Raw genomic sequence first — 19,073 nt, forward strand, 5'->3', positions numbered from 1 at the left:
ACAGGTTTGGAGGGATATGGACCACGTGCAGGCAGGTGGGACTAGTGTAACTGGGACATGTTAGCTCGTGTGGGCAAATTGAGCCGAAGGGTCTGCTTCCACATTGTATCCACTCTATGACTCTAGAATTCCCCCCTCACACTAACAACCCCTCATCAGTCCTTGCCCTTTCAAATGAGCCTAAATTTTGTCACCCAAATCTAAATTTGCCAGATGTGCCAAAACGTTTTGCCCTCCTAATTTTCTTCTTGTATTTCACACCATCTGTACTCCTCATGACACGTGCTTGATTGTAATTGCCCATAACTGTCATATGCTTCTTTCCTTTTCCTGATCTAACCTTTAATAACCTTCAGTTAGGAAAAATGAAGACCACAAATTAATTCAATATATATCCGAGGAGGAAAAAAATAGTAAGATATGAAATGATACGTAACCATGTCAATAACTTAAGTAAAAGCACAAAGGATGGTGAGTGTATGGAACAAGCTGCCAGAGGAGGTAGTTGAGGCTGGGACTATCCCATCGTTTAAGAAACAGTTGGGCAGGTACATGGATAGGACAGGTTTGGAGGATTATGGACCAAGTGCAGGCAAGTAGGACTAGGGAAGCTGGGACATTGTTGGCCGGTGTGGGCGAGTTGGGCCGAAGGGCCTGTTTCCACACCATATTAATCTATCATTCTTTGACTCTAATAGGTGAATGAACATTAACTGTTGAAATTTAAGTTGAATTCATAATTCAATTAAATAAACCAAGTTTTGTCTTTTTTAGTGCTTGCTTCTCATTCTATTGATGACTTTTGTGAAGAGTGTGTATGGGTAGATATTAGCAATGGATAGACTGGCATGCACACAATACAAACTGCCTTCATCAAAGAACTATCAAGCCTTGGGGAAAAGGAGCTCGGCATTAGTCTGCAACAGTAAGAAAGGAGAAAAATGGGAGAACATAAACATTCTTAGAACCTGCTGAGAAACTGATGACTACAATCCAGGTGCACTTAATTACAAGCAGTATCTTGGCACTTCCTTAATTTATGTTTCCATTCCAATTTCACCATCTGTTTAGTTTTCAAAGTAGACAGTTACATTAAGTCGGACCAATATGATGAACGAACAAGGAAAAGAGAACCATTTTTCAATCAGAATGACTCTGAACTGACATTGAATATGCAGTGACTTTAAGTCAGCTATCAAATCAACAAGCCCGGCCATCATCTACAAAGCTCGAGTCAGGACTGCAATGGAAAACTGTCCACTTGCTTGGATGAGTACAGCTTGTAATTGAATGGAATTTAACTCTGATGACTATGAGGTGTTACACTTTGATATGTCAAACAAAGCATATTTTCTCTGCCAAAATCAATCACAATTATTAACATCAATGTTTAAAGTCTCCTTAGTCTTTTTTGATGTAAATAGGTCCTGGTGCAAATTAGGATACTAGCAGCAGAGTTTTGAACAAACTTGTTTTACCTAATTTATAGCACGCAAGTTTCTTCAGTTTTCTCATACAATTGTGCACTCTTGCCACAGAAATCACAGCAAATCTATACCTCACCCCAATCCACAGTTCTACCAGACCTCAGGGTCACTTTAACATCAGTTAGATGATACTGATTCACTCCCTTACGTGTGCAGACTACAACTCATCTGCTGCCTAATTGACCAATTGTCCCCATCTGTATTCCTGTCCAAATCACATGCACTCTTGTCTGAAGCTTCTGGACCTGAGATGCCATCCGAATACTGCTAGATTTCCAATTCCTCCCAGGATAATAATATAAGACTTCTACATAACTCAATGTAGCGCAACAGTCCTGTTATTACAACACTTACAGCTTCTTCTGGGAAGTGTCATATGAAATAAAGTGCTGGAAATAAAACAAAACATTGTTCATATCTGGGAGTGGCTACAATCCTTTTGAATTGTGATGAAAACCAAACTGTTTCACCAATGTGCAAGAGCAAACTGGTGGAGGAACTCAGCGGGTCAGGCAGCATCCACGGAGGAAAATGGACAGGGGATTTTTCTGGTTGGGATCCCTCAGGAAGTGTCCTCACCTGAACCGCCATCTGACTTTCCCTTACCAGATGCTGCCTGACCTGCTGAATTTCTCCAGCAGTTTGTTTTTGCTCCAGATTCCAGCAACTGTGCTCTCTTGTGTCTCCAGCTCACCAATAGCTTTTACTGAAGGCAACCTGCTGTCTTTATTGGGCTGATGACATGTGTGCACCTCTAGGCTCAGACTAACGCAGTTGAGTCTTTTCTTCTGAAGTGCTCAGATATTCAATTGTAGCAAAGAAGGCTTGAGCTTGGTCAATAAATGGAGAGATCTTACGAGTGCTGTTCATGATCCAAATATTTAGTTATTGGCATTTTGATGATTAATTATCATGGAGTTAATGATCAAATTGAATGCTGAGACATTTCTCCACATATATAACTGATTACTGTCTTTGAAAAAACGCCTACATACATTGGCAAATCTTACTTCTAAAAGTTTTTGAAAGATGTGCCAATGTCCATCAGTGTTTTGTCAAATCAATCTGTTACACATGCAAAGAGATGTCTTGACATTCAATTTGTTTCTTAAATAAATCACGGAAATAAATCATCTAAACATGGATAACATGACAGTTGTGTTTTTCGTAGTTAAATAATAAGTTATAGCCTTAATTTAAATATGAATGTAAAATAATGCAGCTGATTGGAAACCTGAATTAACAACAGAAAATGCAGTAAAAACTCATACATCATGCAGCATCTCTAGAGAGAGAAACAGTTAATGTCCCACTGATTATGTTTCTTCTAAACCAAAGCTACCCAACCCAATTAACCCCCCCCACCCCTGCCATATTTTAATCCTTAAGGGTGTTCCACTTGTCGCCTGTATGGTCCTGAGTAGTCTCCTCAGTCGCCAAAAGAATCGTAGCGTTTATCTGGACGCCGCTGGATTTTGAAATGTTCAAAACTTTTCGGTGACAGTTGGCTTGACGCCAATGAGCGTAGTTTGACTTTTCCTGGTGTAGGTGGTGTCGCAGGTTGTCGTCAAGATAATGTAGGTTGTCGCCAGGTGACGTAGATTGTCGCTGGTTCTGACTTTGGTGAATTCCATTGCCGACTGCCTAATTCAACCTACATCAACCCGTGACAGGTACCGGCGACTGAATTGTCTTAAGTTGTCTTCAGTTGTTGCCGACATGATCGTACCTTGTCATAGCTTATCGCGGGTGGAAGTAGGTTGTCGTAGGTGCGGTCGAAGGTGGACATCCTAATAGGTCACTGGTTGTCAGTAGCTTGGGCCAAGGGATCAATATCCCTTCAGATTTTTGGATCAGTGACCTACATCTGGGGTGGGAGGAAAAAGGTTGGCAAATGAAAGCCTTTGGTACCACAAACAACATTTAATTTTCCACAAGCGTAAATTTTGGGCATGCGTGAGAATCATTGCTCAAATTATTCGGACAGTGTTTCGCAGTTGATTTGAGTCTGCATGCGTACGGCTTGTTATGCCTACTTGTGATACTGCATCTGTGTCATTCTCTGTCGTTAAATCTGTTTCAGTTGGACTTGTGGTCTGTGTTGCCTCTTCAAGGACTTTCTGATCCTCTACAAGAGCAGCTGTGGGAATGTTGTTTGTGTATACTATGTCTCCTTGTGATCTCACATGTGGTGTAATGGAACAAAGTTGCGGGAACTTCTTTATCAACCTCTGCTTCAGATATCCGTCTTGTATGACTTTGTATCAACTCCATGCGCTTCCTTGATCTGCTTGATGAACAATTCATTCCGTTTTTTAAGTCTCATGATCTCCTTGTTCTCGATGATTCAGGTTTGCACTGCCTTGGAAAAAACCTCAAAAGCTTGCGAATATGAAGTTTCACATGTATTTTCTGCTTTAGCTGGTTTGGTCAAGTAGCGGGTGAAGTCGCAGTAGCGTGAGTTGTGATACTTTACTTCGATTGCCACACAATCCTGATCTTTTATCTGCGTGAGTAGTGATTCATTTCCACTGTCTACTGCAGCTCGTTTCAGATTTACTGCGTCTGTGGTTGAGCTTTTAACAAGGTTTTCTCTTTTCCTCTTGCTGGTGACTCTGCACACCTTAGTTTTTTACCTTTGTTATAATTGTGATGCATCATTTTAATCAATTAAAAATGGGCCCAATTAAAAACCCTAGATATTTTAGTTCATAGACATATCAGCATAGATCTAATAATCATCTCAGTAGTGTTATAAATCACAATGTCCATGATCACCACATATTTTTAATATTTTCAGAGAAGTCATAATTATCAGATATTATTGCCAATCACCACTCTGACCCATCCCCGAAGTTACATGGGGTAGTTCATGCTATGACCACAGTTGTAAATTTTAGAAAGATTACACCTACAGTCAATTTTATCATGTTTACCATATGTTTACAGTTTAATTAGACCCTCGAGAGCCCTAGACCTAATCCAAAGTTCCCAAACCCTGAACTAAACCCTAACCCTTATCCTTACATCAGAAATTGCACAGCGACCAATACAAGCTTACCCGTGGAAGCTGCTGCATCAGTTCTCCTTTTCACGCTCTTCACTGTTCGTTCAATGCGTTGAGAATCTGTAAAGCGTGCTGTAAAGTCTGGTGAAATCCACTGTCATCTGGTATCGGGCCTGCACTACAATCTGCACTGCTGCTGGAGTCAGCATTTCCAGCAACGTAATCTCTCGCAATTTTTGCTTGCGGACCATCCAAAGTCTTCCATTTTGTGACATATTCCAAAAACTGTACCCATATTTTCTCTGAGAATGGTAAAACTTTGCATGTTTTGGATAGAATGATGCACATAAAACACTCTTTTTCAAGAGTATTTTCTTCGCTCGAAGACGTCACGTCTTCTTCACTGGAGGCGGCCATATTGATTTGTGGTGTTACCGAATCGCTGTGTTACGGCGATTGTCATTGGCCAATAACTAATGATCGATCGAACACATCTTCCAATTGGCTATTTTTGCGTTTGAGGCTCAGAGCACATTTCAACGATGTAAATAACTAATTAAAACCTACATTTCCATACCAAAATCTTGCGTGTGAAAAGTAACTGTACATTTTGTGTAATTATCTATACTATCATGCCAAAATCATGTCCACCCCATTTGTAGGTCATGCAAGTAAGCGTTATATCGCAACGGCTGGGTGTCGATAGGTGGTAGGTTGTTGTAGACATTGTCGTAGGGGGGTGCAGTCGCCGTTTTATCAGCGGCCTGCTACGACTATGACAGTCGCCAGCAGTCGGCGAAAAAGTCGCCTAAGTAGGACAGACCCATTAGTTTTTAATCTCTATGGTAAAAGTAAATGATGGTTACATCCCCTTAGATAGACCCAAAATGCTGGAGTAACACAACAGGTCAGGCAGCATCTTAGTTTAGTTTAGGTTAGTTTAGTTTAGTTTAGTTTAGAGATACAGCGAGGAAACACGCCCTTCGGACCACCGAATCCAACACTGATCAGCAATCCCTGCATATTAACACTGTCCTACACACTAGCAACAATTTCCGTTTAAACATTTTATACCAAGCCAATTAACCTACAAACCTGTACGTCTTTGGAGTGTGGGAGAAAACTGAAGATCTCGGAGAAAACCCACACAGGTCACGGGGAGAACATACAAACTCTGTACAGACAATACAATACAATACAATTTATTTGTTGTCATTTGAACCCAGAGGTTTTGTTTCTGAAGTCATACAAACAAGAAGAAGAACCAAGACACAACACAATTTACACGAACATCCATCACAGTAAATCTTCTCCTCACTGTGATGGAAGGCAAAGTCTTATCTCTCCCCTGCTCTCCTCATTCTCCTCCCGATGTCAGAGTCAAAGACAGAGACAGAACCCATAATCAGGATCGAACCCAGGTCTCTGGCGCTGAAAGCGCTGTAGGGCAGCAACTCTATCGCTGCGCCACCGTGCCGCCTGCTAGAGGGAGAAAAGGAAATAGGTGGTGTTTCGGATTGAGTTTCAGGTCTGAGGAAGGGTCTAGACCCAAAACGTCACCTATTCCTTTTCTCCAGAGATGCTGCCTGACCTGCTGTTACTCAAGCATTCTGGGTCTATCCCTGGTGTAAACCAGCATCTGCAGTTCTTTCATAAACATGACATCCCCATAGTTTTCTAGTTACAATGTATATTTAAAATGTTTTTTTCTTGTTATTAAAATACACCCAAGAGTTTTGGCTCATTTAAAAAACAATAGCTTGCATGAATTTACATGACAAACAAATTGTGTGGAACAACAGGTGTGACATATTGGTTCCAATGAATATTAGAAGAGCACAGGCCTTTGGGAAAATAATATATCTTCTGAAATGTGCAAAACAGCACGGTTTGCAGTGCCACCATCTGTGATCAACTACTAACATTGAAAACCCTGTTAAAGAGCAAGCACACTGGACTTGTGCCAGCCTAGTATTAAACTAATATCAACATTAATCTGCAAGCACAAAATGTACAATCTCACGAATCGCTCTATGTCTTAAATAAGAACAGAAAGCATTGGAAATAATCTGAAAAAGGGCTCCTGCCCGAAACGCTACTGATCCATTTTCTCCAGAGATGTCTCCTGGTTCGTTGGGTTACTCCAGCACTTTGTATCTATCTTTGGTATGAACCAGCATCTCCAGTTCTTATATATTGCTGGAAATGCTCAGCAGGTCAGGCACCATCAATGAAGGAACTGAGTGAACATGTTATCTTGTTACCCATGAGGGCCTGTGCCACTAACGCGACTTTTCAGCAACTGTCTTCGACTTTCAAGCTCGAGGGCACTTGCCTGGAAAACCGCGAGCCGGGTCGACCGCTGTCTGAAATTCACACCCACGATGAACAGGAAGGTAAAAGACGGCTGGCACAGTGTACGGTAAGTCCTTAGAGAGCGCGGGGGGGGGGGGGTGGGGGGTGGGGGTGTAGAGAAGGGGAGACAGGGGGAGAGAAGGGGAGAGAGAGGGGAGAAGGGGGAGAAGGAGTGGACACTTTTAAAACACTTTTAAGAAGCCAGACAACTTGTAATAAAGTTTAGCGGGCATTTAACACTACCGGTCGGTTTTCCTTGGTTCTAAAAACTCCAATGAGCCAATTAAAATGCTCTTTCAGAACCATATAACCATATAACAATTACAGCATGGAAACAGGCCATCTCGACCCTTCTAGTCCGTGCCGAACACATAATCTCCCCTAGTCCCATATACCTGCGCTCAGACGATAACCCTCCATTCCCTTCCCATCCATATAACTATCTTACATGTAGAATAGCTATGGAAACTATGAGATTCAAAGAGAGGAGGTACTGACACTTTTGAGAAATATAAAAGTGGATAAGTCTCCAGGTCCAGACAGGATATTCCCTAGGACATTGAGGGAAGTTAGTGTGGAAATAGCAGGGGCTATGGCAGAAATATTTAAAGTGTCATTAGAAACGGGAATAGTGCCGGGGGATTGGCGTATTGCACATGTTGTTCCATTGTTTAAAAAGGGTTCTAAGAGTAAACCTAGCAATTATAGACCTGTTAGTTTGACGTCAGTGGTGGGCAAATTAATGGAAAGAATACTTAGAGATAATATATATAAGCATTGGATAAACAGGGTCTGATTAGGAACAGTCAACATGGATTTGTGCCTGGAAGGTCATGTTTGACTAATCTTCTTGAATTTTTTGAAGATGTTACTCGGGAAATTGATGAGGGTAAAGCAGTGGATGCTGTGTGTATATGGACTTCAGTAAGGCCTTTGACAAGGTTCCTCATGGAAGGTTGGTTACGAAGGTTCAATGGTTGGGTATTGATGGTGGAGTAGCAAGATGGATTCAACAGTGGCTGAATGGGAGATGCCAGAGAGTAATGGTGGATGGTTGTTTGTCAGGTTGGAGGCCAGTGACGAGTGGGGTGCCACAGGGATCTGTGTTGGGTCCACTGTTGTTTGTCATGTACATCAATGATCTGGATGATGGTGTGGTAAATTGGATTAGTAAGTATGCAGATGATACTAAGATAGGTGGGGTTGTGGGTAATGAAGTAGAGTTTCAAAGTCTACAGAGAGATTTATGCCAGTTGGAAGAGTGGGCTGAAAGATGGCAGATGGAGTTTAATACTGATAAGCGTGAGGTGCTACATCTTGGCAGGACAAATCAAAATAGGACGTACATGGTAAATGGTAGGGAATTGAAGAATGTAGGTGAACAGAGGGATCTGGGAATAACTGTGCACAGTTCCCTGAAAGTGGAATCTCATGTAGATAGGGTGGTAAAGAAAGCTTTTGGTGTGCTGGCCTTTATAAATCAGAACATTGAGTATAGAAGTTGGGATGTAACGTTAAAATTGTACAAGGCATTGGTGAGGCCAATTCTGGAGTATGGTGTACAATTTTGGTTGCCTAATTACAGGAAGGATGTCAACAAAATAGAGAGAGTACAGAGGAGATTTACTAGAATGTTGCCTGGGTTTCAGCAACTAAGTTACAGAGAAAGGTTGAACAAGTTAGGGCTTTATTCTTTGGAGCGCAGAAGGTTAAGGGGGGACTTGATAGGAGGTTTTTAAAATGATGAGAGGGATAGACAGAGTTGACGTGGAAAAGCTTTTCCCACTGAGAGTAGGGAAGATTCAAACAAGGGGACATGACTTGAGAATTAAGGGACTGAAGTTCAGGGGTAACATGAGGGGGAACTTCTTTACTCAGAGTGGTGGCTGTGTGGAATGAGCTTCCAGTGAAGGTGGTGGAGGCAGGTTCGTTTTTATCATTTAAAAATAAATTGGATAGTTATATGGACGGGAAGGGAATGGAAGGTTATGGTCTGAGCGCAGGTATATGGGACTAGGGGAGAATATGTGTTCGGCACGGACTAGAATGGTCGAGATGGCCTGTTTCCGTGTTGTAATTGTTATATGGTTACTTGATAAACTCTTACAATCTGGCACAGTTAAGGTCCTATGTTAAGATTCCTTGGAGATTTGATAATATGCAGCATATCACCTTGTGCATCTTTAAGTTGTACTTGTTGGACGGTTCCAGTATGTTAACTCTTGGAAAGTCTAACATAATTATGGGGATGTTACAATCCTTACCTTCAGCGGCGCTGCAATTCTGCCATTGGCCATGTGCGCGATTTTGGCGCATTTGAGGGGGGGGGGGGGGGGGGTTAAAACGGGTTTTTCCCGACCTGGTCCTGGATTATATTTGTTGGAGTGCAAGATAATAATAATAATAATACATTTTATTTATGGGCGCCTTTCAAGAGTCTCAAGGACACCTTACAAAAAATTAGCAGGTAGAGGAAAAACATGTAAGGGGAATGAAATAAATAGTAGAGACATGACTAGTACACAAAGTAAAGACAGAATACAATTCAAAACACAATATGAGGCAATTAATGCACAGATGAAAAGGGAGGGGGACGTGGGGCTAAGGATAGGCAGAGGTGAAGAGATGGGTCTTGAGGCCGGACTGGAAGATGGTGAGGGACACGGAATTGCAGATCAGTTGGGAGAGGGAGTTCCAGAGCCTGGGAGCTGCCCTGGAGAAGGCTCTGTCCCCAAAACTGTGGAGGTTGGACTTGTGGATGGAGAGGAGACCGGCTGATGTGGATGGATCTGAGGGACCGTGAGGGTTGGTAGGGGGAGAGGAGGTCAGTGAGATATGGGGGGGGGGGGCAGATGGTGGAGGGGTTTGTAGGTGAGGATCAGGATTTTGTAGGTGATCTGGTGTGAGATGGGAAGCCAGTGAAGTTGTTTGAGGACTGGAGTGATGTGATGCCAGGATTTGGTGTGGGTGATGAGTCGGGCGGCTGCGTTCTGGACCAGTTGGAGTCGGTTGATGTAGGTGGAGCTGATGCCAAGGAGAAGTGAGTTGCAATAGTCGAGTCGGAAGGAGATGAAGGCATGGATGAGTCTTTCAGCAGCGGGAGGTGTGAGAGAGGGTCTGAGTTTGGCGATGTTGCGGAGATGAAAGAAGGAGGTTTTAATGACATGGCGGATGTGAGGCTCAAGGGAGAAGGTGGAATCAAAGATCATGCCAAGGTTGCGGGCCTCGGGAGATGGGGAGACAGTGGTGCCATCGATGGTGAGAGTGGGGTTATTGATTTTGCTGAGTGTGGCTTTGGAGCCTACGAGGAGGAATTCTGTCTTTTCGCTGTTGAGTTTGAGGAAGTTATGTTGCATTCAGGTTTTTATAGCTGACAAACAGGAGTTGATATGGGAGAGGGGGAGGGGGGGGGGGTTGTGGGGGGATTTGCTGCCGAGGTAGATTTGCTAAATATGTTGCTAAAGAATCGTTCCAAGAACCGGCAGTGTATTTGCTGTTGATATGGGAACTAAAAACACTTCAGCCTCAACGTTCCAAATGGTCTCATTCCGGAAAAACCCACAGGCAAGTTGATTTAAATGGCCATTAATTTACAGCTATTAAACATTAAATTCCTTCCATTTGGCCTATAAACCCATGACAATGAGATTTAAAAATTATGTTTTATTGCAAATTATTGTGTGAATGTTATTTGGACACTTAGGCTATTTAAAAAATGTTAATCTATTCTTAAGAAATGTTTAGATGTTTAGATCTAGTAATTTAATTTTGTAATTAGCTACAATTAGGTAACTAACTAATTATATGGTTTAATTTCAAGTCATCTAAGTAAGATTGTTTCATATTTGTTTCAGAATGCTTCAATCTATAATAACTGAAAATTTATTTCAGTTCTCTTAAATTTTAAGGAAATTATGGGCTTTTAAATGTTCTCGATCACAGCTTTTGTGTTAAGTCAATGTAAAAGCAATAGGGAACAAGATGCAAATTTCCGAGTATGAAAATGGCCATAACTTTTTTAATACTGAAGATATGAAAGTGTATTAGGTGTCAAATTAAACTTCTTTTTACGCTTTATCTGATGGGATAAATTTAAGACTTGAATTTTAAAATCTCAAAATTTTGTATTCGGCCATTCGGCCCATTGCGCCAGCACCGCTATTCAATGTGATCATGGCTGATCATCCCTAATCAGTACCCCGTTCCTGCCGTCTCCCCATATCCCCAGACTCCACTATCTTTAAGAGCACTATCTAGCTCTCTCTTGAAAGTATCCAGAGAACCGGCCTCCACCGTCCTCTGAGGCAGAGAATTTCACAGACTCACCACTCTCTGTGTGAAAAAGTGTTTCCTCATCTCCGTTCTAAATGGCTTACCCTTTATTCTTAAACTGTGGCCCTTGGTTCTGGACTCTCCCAACATCGGGAACATGTTTCCTGCCTCTAGTGTGTCCAAACCCTTAATAATCTTATATGTTTCAATAAGATATCCTCTCATTCTTCTAAACTCCGGAGTATACAAGCCCAGCTGCTCCATTCTCTCAGCATATAACAGTCCCGCCATCCCGGGAATTAACCTGGTAAACCTACGCTGCACTCCCTCAATAGCAAGAATGTCCTTCCTCAAATTAGGGGACCAAAACTGCAGACAATACTCTAGGTGTGGTCTCACTAGGACCATGTACAACTGCAGAAGGACCTCTTTGCTCCCATACTCAACTCCTCTTGTTATGAAGGCCAACATGCCATTTGCTTTCTTCAGTGCCTGCTGTACCTGCATGCTTACTCTTATTGACTGATGAACAAGGACCCCCCAGATCCCATTGTTTCCCCTTTTCCCTACTTGACACCATTTAGATAATAATCTGCCTTCCTGTTTTTGCTACCAAAGTGGATAACCTCACATTTATCCACATTAAACTGCATCTGCCATGCATCTGCCCACTCACCCAACCTGTCCAAATCACCCTGCATTATCATAGCATCCTCCTAACAGTTCACACTGCCACCCATCTTTGTGTCATCTGCAAATTTACTAATGTTACTTTGAATCCCTTCATCTAAATCATTGATGTATATTGTATGTATATTGCACCGAGCAATGATATACCCATATTAGATTATTAGACCAAGTATTTCAATGATATATCACTGCATCCACAGCCTTCTTAAATTCTCTTGACACAATGGGACATCTACAGGCCCCCAAACAGTAGCATGAATATAGGGTGCAAGTTGAATCAAAAGTTCAAATTGGCATGTCGTAAAAGTAATGCTACGGTTGTTATGGGAGATTTCAACATGCAGCTAGACTGGGAAAATCATGTGATACTGGACCCCAATGGCCTGACTAAGGGAGATGTTGAAGATGTCTGTTAGCACATCTGCTAACTCCTCAGCACATTCCTTGAGCACACGTCCTGGGATGTTGTCGGGTCCGACTGCTTTCCACGGGTTGACCTTAGACAGGATTCTCCGTGTGTCCATTGAGTCTATGGTCAGGACTGGCTGTTCGGTTTGTAGGCAGGGGCTGGCCCTCCCCTTGGGTGTGGTGTTTGCTGCATCAAAACGTGCAAAGAAGTTGTTCAGTTCATCTGAGAGAGAAGTGTCCGTTTCGGTTACCTGCTGCCTTGCCTTGTACCCCGTCAGTGTTTGGATTCCCTTCCACATCCTCCTGGTGTCTCCTGTGTCACAGAGGTGTCCCTGGATTTTCCCCGCGTAGGCACGTTTCGCTGCCCTGATTCCTTTTTCCAGTCCTGGTAGATCGAAGAGCGGCTGTGTTACCGGCTCTGTAGGTTGCATCACGAGCCCTCAGCAGCGAGCGCACCTCTGCTGTCATCCATGGCTTTTCATTTCCACGTGCAGTGAAAGTTTTAATGACAGTGACATCCTCGGTGCACTTGGCAATGTAGCTGGTTACAGTCTCTGCGTACTCCTCGATGTTGATGAGGTCATCATAGGATGCTGCTGTCCTGAACACATCCCAGTCAGTGTGCAGGACACAATCCTGCAGTGCTGAGGCTGCTCCCTCTGGCCAGACCCTGGTGTGTTTTCTCTCCACTCTGACTTGTTTTTGCAGAGGTCTGTAGGCTGGTGTTAAAAACACTGAAATGTGGTCAGAGTGGCCCAGGTGAGGGCGTGGGGCTGCCTTATAGGCCTCTGGGGTGTTGGTGTAAACCAAGTCCAAGATGTTCTCTCCTCTGGTCTCAAAATCCACATATTGCTTGAATTTTGGGACCACAGTCTTAAGGCTGATGTGATTAAAATCCCCGGCCACCACAATTAAGCTATCAGGATATTTGGTCTGGAACTCACTGATGGCATCATGCAGGGCTCCCAGTGCTTTGTTGGCCTTAGAATTTACATTAGCACTTGGAGCACCATATACAGCCACAACAAAAACAGTGGAGAATTCCCTCGGCAGGTAGAAAGGCCGACATTTCACGATGAGGAATTCTATCAGCGGAGAGCAGTGTTTACCGGCTATCGTAGCGTTCACACACCAGTCCTTGTTTATGTACAAGCACAGGCCTCCACCTCGGCTCTTACCAGAGCTAGCCTCTCCCTGCACTGGAGACCCGACCTTTTCTCGTCGGGTTTCCATTGTCGTTGAGGCCGCAACGAGGAGCGGCCTCCAACAGGAGGAAGCCGGGGACTCTGGTGCTACTCACCGTCGCCGTCGCGGGGCTGGTCGAGTCCGGAGCGGGTTGCTGCTGCTGCTCCAGCTGCTGAGTCGGAGGCTGCTGCGGAGTCGGAGGCTGCTGCGGAGTCGGGGGCTGCTGCGGAGTCGGGGGCTGCTGCTGAGTCGGGGGCTGCTGCTGCTGAGTCGGGGGCTGCTGCTGCGGGGGCTGCTGCTGCGGGTCTGCGGAGAGCGGCGCCGGGAGCCCGCGGCTCCTCTGGAGAGAGACCGCTTTTCGAGGCTCCTGCAACGGCGAATTCTCCCGCCCGAGTTGCGGGGTCGAAGAGCTCCTGGAGCGGGGCCTAACATCATTGCCCCGCGCGGTTGGAATGGCTGCGGGACTTTACGAGCGCACACCGGGGGCTCCAACACCAAGACCCGGTGTGCGACCTCGCACCACCCGCCATGGCTTTAATGGCCGCGGGACAATCGCCATCGCCAGCCGGGGGCTTTGACTTTGACTCTGACATCGGGGGGGGGGGGGAGAGTGCAGTGGAGAGATAAGGTTTTTTTGGCCTTCCATCACAGCTATGTGATGGATGTTTATGTAAAATTGTAATTATGTTGTGTCTGGGGTCTATTTGTGTGTAATGTGTGGCTGCAGAAACGGCATTTCGTTTGGACCTCTAGGGGTCCAAATGACAAATAAATTGACTCTCTCTCTCTCTCTCTGCCTCTCTGTCCGCACGGAATGATGTCATTCCCTCCAGCTGTATTGCCGTGTCCGGGATATTGCCGTGGAGCCATGATTCCGTGAAAACAAACACACAGCAGTCTCTTATATCCCTGTATGTTGTTTTGAGAAGATGCAGCTCGTCAAGTTTGTTGTCCAGGGAACGGACATTAGAGAGGAGAAGTGAGGGCACTGGTGGGGTTAGCCGTTAGCCTAGCGTGAATGCCTGTTCTTTTCCCCCGTCTCCGCCTCGTGTAAGAACCTGCTCTTTTACCCCGTTTCTGCCTCCTCTCACAACGCTTGCGTCTCCTCCTCCTCCTCTCTCTCCTCTCTCGCCTCCTCTCTCCGGTCGTATTCGGCTCTGTAGGCCGATATGTTTGGCTTCGCAGCCGGTGGTAGTAGTCCATAGCGGACTATATTTTTGGTCTATATCGCACCAAAACGTGCCCGTACTACCAACGTGGTTTGCCCTGATGTTTAGGAGCATGTTCCTGCAGTACATATATCTCAGAGGTGAGGATTGAACACGAGTCTCCGGAACGGTGAGGCAGCAGCTCTTCCGAGTGTGCACTGAGTCTCTCTACACTGGCTCATATCATACTGGATAGACTCGGCTTGTACTCGCTAGAATTTAGAAGATTTTGGGGGGGGATCTTATAGAAACTTGCAAAATTCTTAAGGGGTTGGACAGGCTAGATGCAGGAAGATTGTTCCCGATGTTGGGGAAGTCCAGGACAAGGGGTTACGGTTTAAGGATAAGGGAAAATCCTTTAGGACCGAGATGAGAAAAACATTTTTCACACAGAGAGTGGTGAATCTGTGGAATTCTCTGCCACAGAAGGTAGTTGAGGCCAGTTCATTGGCTATATTTAAGAGGGAGTTAGATGTGGCCCTTGTGGCTAAAGGAAATCAGAGGGTATGGAGAGAAGGCAGGTACAGGATACCGAGTTGGATGATCAGCCATGATCATATTTAATGGTGGTGCAGGCTCAAAGGGCCGAATGGCCTACTCCTGCACCTATTTTGTATGTTTCTATGTCTATGTTTCTATGCCTCCAACAACCAAACCTAATCAATTGATTAGAAACATTACATCACAATCCTCAGAAGGGAAATTGATTTACCCAATACCTTGGTCACAGATTATCAGGTCACACAAACTTAGTTCTGTTTGTAGGACCTGGCTGTGCTCAATTTAGCTGCCATATTTCTGCACAGTACAAGAGTAACTACACTTCAAAATAGTTTCACCGGCTGTTAAGCTCTTTGGAATGTCCTGAGGTTACGCAAGCTGTTTTCTGAATGGAACATTTGGTACTTGTACTTGAATCCAGCACAGTTTGACACGAAGACAACCTGATTATTCTGTGGTTGTAGGTTTAGTTTAGTTTAGAGATACACCGCGGAAACAGGCCCTTCGGCCCACCGGGTCCGCACCGACCAGCGATCCCCGCACATTAACACCACCCTAAACACACTAGGGACAATTTTTACATTTACCAAGCCAATTAACCTGTACGTCTTCGGAGAAAACCCATGCAGGTCACGGGGAGAACGTACAAACTCTGTACAGACAGTACCTATAGTCGGGATCGAACCCGGGTTTCCGGCGCTGCATTTGCTGTAAGGCAGCAACTCTACCGCTGTGCCATCGTGCCGCCCTGAGTATCCATAATGGAATACATGTGGGCAATCTCATTCCAATTCCCAATGAATGTAATCCTTATAATACAAGCCAATTCTTTCTTTTGGACTAATCAGCTACCTCTTGTTCAAGAGCTAGTTTAAGAGGATAACTAAAACAGGGAATTGGAAAACTCACACTAGTTATTCAAGCATGTCCTTTAAAGCTTGGAGCCAAGATACATGTCTGAGGCTGAATCAAAGCAGCTTTAATCTGCAATCACCTGTGCCTTGTCTAAGCTGTCAGAGGTTGCTGGTGACATCCACCTGCTAAAAAATGTAAGCACTTTCTATTCTCAGGGCTATTCTTCAAATTGGATATATAAAATTCACCTTTTTTTTCATACAGATGATGTGTTTTAAGCTACCTAAGTACATCCTACAATAATCTGACAATAGAGAACTGTAATGTACTTGTAGGAACCATTCATGCTAAGGCTAGTTACTGTTAGCATATTATATTATTTTGTCTAGATATTTCTAGCAATATTATTTTGAACGCTTGTGGGTGGGCTTTTGATGATGAACGATGATGAACGTTGCATATATCATACCAAGGGAGGGAGTGGCAGATCAGGCCAGCCACGGGATTTGGAGAGAATATAGTTCTTACCAGATAGTAAAAATGGAAAGCTACAATTAATATAAGAATAAAGAGGATCTGGTATGTTCACTTTGAGTCTGTACAACTACTTCACTAAAGAACTAATTAAGCTGGAAATAATGACTGAGAGATCCGTTTTTTGCTTGTCTGCGTATGATCACTCCCACACCCATGGAGTAATAGCAACGGAAATTTGAACATTGGAAAAGTTTGAAATTGCCATTACCGTACTTAATCAGGCTATTGGACTAATTTTAATTAATTGTGTGTTATTCACATAGAAAGTCATGTGGCAACAGGCCCTTCGGCCCAACTGGCCAACACCGGCCAACATGTCCCAGCTACACTACTCCCACCTGACTGCGCTTGGTCCACATTCCTCCAAACCTGTCCAAACATATAATGCTTGAGGAGTTGCTACCACATTAGTGGCCTATGATCATAGCAGTTTTTTTGTTAGTAGAGCTATAGAGCTGTACAGCATGGAAATAGGCCCTTTGGCCCATCGTGTCCTTGCTGACCATGTTGGCATATTCAGATGGTCCCTTTTGCCTATATTTGGCCCACAGCCCTCTAAACCCATCTTATCCATATATTTGTCCAAACATTGTTTAAAAGACAAAATACCTGTAGCTTCCTCTGGCAGCTCATGCCAGATACAGACTTGAAAAAGTTGTCCCATGAGGTCCCCCTTAAAACTGTTCCCTCTCCCCATAAGCCTGAGCCCTCTAGTTTTAGAATCTTCTATCCTGGGGAATAAAAGACTATGAACATTCACTTTATTCATGGTCCTCATGAGCTTGTACACTCCAATAAGATTTCCATCTCAACCTTCTAGCTCAAAAGAAAAAAGTCCCAGCCTATCCAACCTCTCTATAACTCAAGCCCGCAAAGCCAGGCAACATCCTGGTGAAATTCTTTTTCACTCTTTCCAAATTTCTAATTACATGCTTCCTGTAGCTGGAGTTCCTGAACTGCACCCGCTACTACAAGTATGATCTCATAAGGTCATAAATCACAGGAGCAGAATCAGGCCATTCAGCCCATCAAGTCTACCCCACCATTCAATCATGGCTGATCTATCTCTCCCTCCTAACCCCATCTCCTGTCTTTTCCCCATAACCTCTGACACCTGTACTAATCAAGAATATATCTATCTATGCCTTGAATATATCCACAGACAGCCTCCACAGCCTTCTGTGGCAAAGAATTCCACAGATTCACCCTCTGTCGAAATAAATTCCTCCTCATCTCCATCCGAAAAGAACATCCTTTAATTTTGAGGTCTAATCCTAGACTCTCCCACTAGTGGAAACATCCTCTCCACATCCACTTTATCCAAACCAATTCACTATTCTGTACGTTTCAATGAGGTTCCCCCCTCATTCTTCTAAAGCAGGACATCCAGACCGAGACTCTCCCACTCACCAATTTCTTATGCAGCTGCATCATGATATCCAAGCCTTTGTACTACTGCAGATGTGAAAGTATCATGGTACGATAATATAATTCATGTTAAGGTAAATTAAAACTCCTAATATTTTTGCAGATGTTGAAATCCAACTACAACATTAGTCCCCCAATTCCTCACTGCCGTTGAAGTAACCAAAATGTGTACCCAACATTGTGACTGCTCCTTATGTTCCCAAGATAATCCATCCTTTGATAACCCCTTTAACATATCATCGCTATCCAAGAATCAGCATTAATTGTTTCTTCAGCTAATGTTGGCATCCCCTCCTTTTGTATTTCTCCCCAGCATGTTTTTTGAGTTGCCATTTCTGTCCTCTCTTCTGTCATGTTTTAGTTATAGCTAAAATATAACTTAGTTTAGTGTTACAGCATGGAAACAGGCCCTACGGCTCATCGAGTCCATGCCGACCATCGATCGCCCGTTTACACTGGTTCTACTTATAATGCCTATGCCTTTGGGATGTGGGAAGAAGCCAGAGAACCAGATTTGATTAGGGAGCATAAGGTAAAGGATCCCTAGGAGTTAGTGACCATAATATGATAAAATTCAACCTGCAATTTGAAATGGGAGAAGATGAAATCAGATGTGTCGGAATTGCTTTTGAGTAAAGATAATTACAGAGACATGAAGAATGAGCTGGCTAAAGTTGATTGGAAAGATATCCTAGCAGGAATGGTGGTGGAACAACAATGGCAGAAGTTTCTGGAAATAATTTGGAAGACGCAGGATCTCTTTATCGTGAAGAGGAAGAAAGTTTCTCGGGGGGTGGGGGGGAATTGGGAGGATTGGGAAACTTTTAAACACCAATAAAAGGTAACTAAAAAGGCAATAAATGGAGAAATAATAAAACACGTAGGTAAGCTAGCCAATAATATAAAAGGGGATAGCAAATGTTTCTTCAGATATATAAAGAGTTAAAAAATGGCAAGAGTGGACATATAACCACTGGAAAATGATGCTGGAGAAGTGATAGCGGGGAATAAAGAAATGGCTAATGAATTAAATAAGTTTTTTGCGTCAGTCTTCACAGTGGACAACACCAGCAACAGTCCTGAAATTCGAGAGAGTCAGGCGGCGGAAGTGAGTGGAGTTGCTATTATTAAGAAGAAGTG

Source organism: Leucoraja erinacea, chromosome 1 (assembly GCF_028641065.1).
Source record: "Leucoraja erinacea ecotype New England chromosome 1, Leri_hhj_1, whole genome shotgun sequence".
Lineage (NCBI taxonomy): Eukaryota > Metazoa > Chordata > Chondrichthyes > Rajiformes > Rajidae > Leucoraja > Leucoraja erinaceus.